Raw genomic sequence first — 6,679 nt, forward strand, 5'->3', positions numbered from 1 at the left:
CACCCCCACCCTTTCCTTTTCGGTTTGGGTGGGTATGTGGTGTTGGTTTTTCAGCTTGCTGGGTTTCTATCTATATCCAGCTCGTCTTGTATTTCTCTATCTTAATGAAATGACACTCAGATCTCCTGCGTCATTTGAGAAAATAGTAATCCTCCTTTCGCTGCTTGTTCCCTAATGTCTACATGAGCCAAATCCAACATGGGGGAAGAGAAATTACTCCATTTGCTGCTTGAAACTCTGACCACCATACCAAGACCAGTGATATAAGCATCACTTCCACCTAAATAGGCAGTGGGGATATGTTGTATACCAATTCTTGTTGAAGACTTTGAATTGGGAAACCATAGTGCATTCACAAATAACACCACCAAACAAGTCCTCCAAAACGACGCCTCCAACAAGGACACAGGCACACAGTTATAGTCGCCACCGCCACTTACCTAGAGCAGGCAAAGTTTTCACCAAGAGACCCAGCGATGACGTCGCCTCCAAAGAGGATAACAACACCCAAGGTGTTTTCGCGGTCGAGGCTGGCACAGAGATCAGCATGGCTTTCGCCAATGCACACCAACCCACCACAACAAAGACCAGAGTCAACGAAGCGTATCGCATACCACGCCATCGCGAAACACTGGGGACATAGCACCTGAAGCTCGAAAGTGTTGAAGGGCGTCCCATACCATGCCACACCATTGCCATCCACCGAGGCCCTGAGAGCCTGTTACTAGCCATGTCCTGCTCAACCAAGGTCACCGGATTGCGGCCCGGCCGCAACAAGGATAGCTACAGTACAGGTACAGGCTCTGTCGGGAACGAGCACGTGGGAGATGGTGCTGGTGACCACCTATGTAGGGGGGAAGCCAGCCGCGTCGTCGGCTCGTCGCCACCACTATTGAGACACTGCATGGAGGTGGAGGGAAGCACCACCACCAAGCCGTCTGTCAAGACCGCTACAGGACAAATCCCACCATAGTGTGCAAGGCGCTCCCACAGATTTGGCCGAATACCATACCGATCTGTCACTGGAGTAGGAAGTGAGGACGGGGATGAGTAGAAAAAAGGCGAGGGTGAGGGAGGACGATTGCCCGGCCGCCGCCGTCCTTGCATCCAGCCGGGCTTCCCGGTGGTGTACTTAAGTGGCGGCAAGGCGTAGGCTGCGCTGGGTAGGTAAGTGGCGAGGTGGCTGTGTGTAGCCCTCGAATCACAGATGTCTTCAGATTGAGCATAAAGAGACCGAGTCCTGTAGTAATTATAACTACTGTAGACAAAAATCAGTAATTTGGCTCCCCCTTTAGTTTGTGTCATGCTCCACCAATAAAGGTCTACAAGGCCAACGATACAAGGATAAATATGACCTGAGAGGAAAAAGAGGCCTATGACTGCACACAAAAAAGGACAATGTTCATAAACTGAAAATCTCACGAGAAACAAACCATTCTTGTCGATGTCCTTCCGAATATACAATATCCATGGTTTACAGTTCTTGTCTTGGCTTCAAACCATAGGTAAATTGTACGTGTATACTTTCATTATTTGCTGTTAAAAGGCATTGTTAATAATTAATTGAGTTTGATAATTCACAAGGCTTCACTTCATTTTTTTTTTCCTCGAACACACAGGAGAACTGCGTATCATTGTATTAATAGAAGAAAAAAGAGTCATACATAGACCCAAACCCCACACACACCCCTTGCCATTACACAGACACTAGATCACCAGTTAAGACAGACCAAAAAGACGACCCTACATCAGTCGTTTAGGCTGAACCTCCAGCAGTGAGCATGGAAAGTCCCTTGGCTCCTGCCATGCTCCACCAATGCGCCTCCTCCCTAGCCAAAGCCAGAGCCAAGTTAACATTTGGGGTTGCCCCATTAAAGACACAATCATTTCTATGCCGCCAGATACTCCAGGCTCCCAGAATGGCTAGAGAGTTCAATCCCAACCTAAAGTCTCCACTAGCAGCACTGTCAACTTTTCTCCACCAATTATCAAAGGATTGGTCGGAAGGCTGAGGAGCAAGTGCTGCGAAACCAAAGCGAGATAGGAGGGAGAACCAGAAGTCTCTTGAGAAAACGCAGCCCACAAGAAGATGGTGAATGTCCTCCTCCTCTTGATCACATAGAAGGCACTGATCTGGGTGAGGGAGCCCCCTCTTTGCCAATCTGTCCGCTGTCCAGCATCTATTATGAGCGACAAGCCACATGAAAAATTTGCATTTGGGTGGAGCCCAAGATTTCCATACTCTTTCATAAGGTTCAAAGGCGACTGCACCCTGAAAGAGCGTATCGTAGGCGCTCTTTGCTGTATATTTTCCTGAAGCAGATAGCCTCCAGATGTGCTTATCAGGAACTTCCTCATTTAGCTCCACAGCATTCAGAATATCTGAGAGGTGAAGATACTGGAACAAGGCAGTAGAACCGATCTCACCCTGTATGTCCTCTATCCATTTTTCCCCCGTTAGAGCTTCCGCCACAGTACGTGTACTTGACCTTCTTTTAGGAACCAATGCATATATTAGAGGTGCGATGTCCTGGAGACTTTTGCCACTTATCCATTTGTCCTTCCAAAAGAGTGTATTAGATCCATTTCCAACTTCAGTTATTACAGCCACGGAGATGAGGCCAGCTACCTCTGTACTGACTTGGATAGGTAGATTTGCCCACGGTTTGTTGGGCTCACTCCGCTTGAGCCACGGCCATCGCGCTTTTAAAGCAATACTCAAAGCCTTTAGATCAGCAATCCCAAGGCCACCAAGTTCGCGTGAGCGGCAAACTCTAGGCCAGGCAATGAGACAGTGACCACCCTTTGCCTCTTTTCGACCTCTCCACAAGAAGGCCCTTCTGATCTTGTCAATTGCTTTGAGAGCCCAAGGTGGGAGATCTGTTGCCATGGCCACATAAATCAAGATTCCTGTGAGAACATACTACACTTGAATAACTCTGCCCGCTCTGGTCAACAAATCAGCCTTCCACCCAGGAAGCTGATCTGCAATTTTGTCGATGATGGGTTGGACCTGCTGCTTAGTCAGCTTCTTGATGGTCAGTGGCAGCCCCAAATATTTGCAAGGGAAATCCAGCATCTCACAGGGCAACAAATTCTGAATAAGGTCCAAATTTTCCTCAGCACAATGGATTGGCAGCACATTACTTTTTTGAACATTGGTCCTAAGGCCAGAAGCATCACCAAATAAATCCAGTAGCTGTAAGGACAAGTTGATATCTGCTGCGTTAGGCTGATGGAAGATGGCTACATCATTGGCATATAGGGAGATTCTATGCTGGATAGGCCTCCTTGATAAAGGTTGTAGCAGCCCCACTTCAGCAGCCCTTGTGAACATCTGATTTAATACATCCATAACAAGAATAAAGAGCATAGGGGATAGCGGATCTCCCTGTCTTAGACCCCTTCTGTGCAGAATACCTTCTCCTGGGATGCCATTCAAGAGGACTTGGGTTGATGAAGATGATAGGAGGCCACAGATCATGTCACACTAGCGATTGCCGAAGCCCAATTTTCTAAGCACCTCCAAAAGAAAGGCCCAAGACACAGAGTCAAAAGCTTTGGTAATGTCAAGCTTCAGGAGGATTCTAGGCTGCTTGTGAGAGTGTAAGAATTTAACTGTCTGCTGGACCATCATGAAATTATCTTGAATGAACCTCTTTTTAATGAAAGCACTTTGGTTAGAGGACACCAACTCATCTAGCCGATCAGCGAGCCTATTAGCCAAGATTTTGGTCACAAGTTTGGCAAAACTGTGAACCAAGCTAATTGGCCTATAGTCCTTGACTTGAACAGCATTGGTCTTTTTTGGAATCAGAGTGATGTATGCAGAATTCAGTTTTTTGAGATTTCTAAAATTTCCGGTCCAAAGAAAATGAAGTGCTGCCATGACGTCATTCTTGATAACTGCCCAACAACTTTTATAAAACCTGCCAGTGAACCCATCCGGTCCAGGAGCCTTATCAGGCGGCATCCCCTTTATGGTGTTCCACACTTCTTCTGAGAGAGGCGAATCCAAAGTTTCAAGATCAAAGCCAGGGCTGCCAAGGGTGTCCAAGTTGATAGTTCTCCCTCTATCGTACTCAGTCCCAATGAGACTATCATAAAAATCTAGAACAACAGCTGCCTTATCCTCATGCTTTGTGAAAACTTGATCTCCAACATGCAATTTGGGGATGAAATTCTTCTTTTTTCTATACCTTGCATAATGATGAAAAAGCCTTGTGTTGGCATCCCCATCCTTTAGCCAATTCATCCTGGACCTGAGTCTTGATATTGTTCTCAGCAGAGAAGAAAGCGCCAGTGAATGCTTCTTGAGATTATTGCGTAGCCATAACTCATTAGGCTGAAGTGGTCTGCTTTCTTGAGCAATATCAAGTTGGTGGACGATCTCTTTTGCCATGAGCAATTGGGACTTGAAGTGACCAAATTTCTTCGGACTCCAGCTTTGTAACCTCTTGGCTGTTGCCTTGAGTTTCAGAGCGAGGGTATCAAGTGGGCAGGTACTAGGCTGTACAGTGTTCCAAGCATCCTTCACTACTTCTTGGAAACCATCCAGAGAAGGCCAGAAGGCTTTGAAATGAAATCTTTTCTTGCAGCTAATAAAATCCTTCAGCCCAAGAATCAGGGGACAATGATCTGAACCAATTGAAGCATCACACTGCAAGAGACATCCTGGAAACTGATCTTCCCAGTCCAGTGAACAAAACATTCTGTCCAACCGAACAAGAGTAGGGGAAGCGTTAGTGAAGGAGCTGGTCCATGTATATTTACGACCATGAAGAGGAATTTCAGAGACCCCCACATCATTTATCCATCTTCTGAACCTTCCCATCATTGCTCTATTGAGGTAGGAATTGTTCTTGTCCTCCTTATAAATAAGATTGAAGTCCCCGACTACCAGCCATGGCCCAGAACACTGAACTCTGACATCCCTCAATTCTTGAAGAAATTGGATCTTGTCATGATCAAGTTGGGGACCATAAACACAGGTCAACCACCACACACTACCATCAGACGGGCAGAACTAGACCGAGACACTGTAAGCATCCACCCTGGTAGCTCCAATAGTGCCCAGCTGGAGTCGCCAAGCCACCAGAATTCCACCACTGGCCCCATCCGAAGGAAGGTAAATAAAATTATTATCAAAATCACTTCCTAACATGGACAGGACCATACGCCTGGAAACCGTACTCATTTTAGTTTCCTGCAGGCAAACGACATCAATCTTGGAGGAATCCACCATGACTCGAACAACATCCTGTCTTGCTATTGAGTTCAATCCTCGTACATTCCAATTTAGGATGTGTGCTGGATCCATAATGATACTCGAGAGCAAAAGCGACCAGGAGGGCCAATCAGACAAGACACTCAACCAAGTCAGCAGCAGACACCGCCTCAGGGAGTGCCCAACCGAAAAGAGCAGCCAGGGCCTTAGTGTGTGAAGTTGGCATGGGCTGCTTAAAACATTGCACATATTCATCCAGTGCTTGCTGGCTAATTTGTGCCCTTTCATCGTCTACATTCAAGTCCAGAGCACGCATGACTTGTTTCTTCAGGTGAGAGGGGCATTCCTCCGATGTAGACGCGGGGAAGCCCGCAAGTCGACGACTCCGTCGGGGCTCCTTGCTAGGTGGCTCCAGCTTCTTCTTCCTCCGTTTCTCCACATGGGGAATTGGCAAGATAGCCCCAGGAAATTTTGACAGAGCCATGACGAACTCCGTTGCTGGGCTGGGAGGCGCACTAGGGGGAGCTTCGGCAGCTGCTACAGAATGTGCCACCCTCTCTTTTCTTTGGGGGTGGCGACGCGAGTAGACCTGCAAGGTCTGCTGAGAAGCTGCAGCCACTGGCCGGGCCACAGGTGGACGCAGCGAGGGGGTGGAGTTCAAGGCGGTAGGAGCAGCAGTGGCGGGGAGTGGCGAGATCGAGGAGGAAGTAGCAGCAGAGGTGGGGCACGGCAGCTTCGAAGGAGAGGGAGCGGAAGGAGAGGACTCGGCCGGCGCGGAGGGAGTCGACTCGGCCAGCGGCACGAGGACGGCGAGAGTCTCAGCCGGAGAAGTGTTGGCGTCCGACACGGGGAAATCATGGGCCTCGACCAGCCCAACCAGAGAGGGGAGGGGAGAAGGCCCAGATGCCAACAACACAGGCCCCGTGTGGAGATCAGCAGCCATAGGCCCAACAGAATCGGCACCAGCAGCAGGATGCACCGAAGGCCCACAGAAGAGTTCCAGAAGGAGCTCAATCCGTGGCCTAGCGATGCTAGTGATGCAATTACTCTGCCCGACATCCGGATCATCTTTGCCGTCCACTGCCGTATCCGCGTCGTTGCTCGCCATAACATCGCCGGCAGCACGCGTTCATGCCCCCTCGGTCAGCGATCCCCGAAGACCGGCATCAACGCCACATTCCGCAGGCACCATCTTCTCGGTTCCAGTGTGGAAGCCAGACGCTGCCACATGCAGCAGCGAAAGCCCTGCTGGCACGGCCGCCTAACCAACAATGGCAGCCGCCCGGCCATCAATGCCGAACCCGGCCGTTGAGACATTGCTACGGAAGTTTGACGAAGGGTCCTGAGTCTTCGCATCCAGAACGCGTGGGCCCAGCCGAGTGTGCACCGAACTCCGGCCAGCCTGGCCAGAAGCCGAAGGTTCACCGGACGCCGCCAACATAGCCGGAGAAG

The sequence above is a fragment of the Miscanthus floridulus genome, chromosome 2 (genome assembly GCF_019320115.1).
Source record: "Miscanthus floridulus cultivar M001 chromosome 2, ASM1932011v1, whole genome shotgun sequence".
Classification (NCBI taxonomy): Eukaryota; Viridiplantae; Streptophyta; class Magnoliopsida; order Poales; family Poaceae; genus Miscanthus; species Miscanthus floridulus.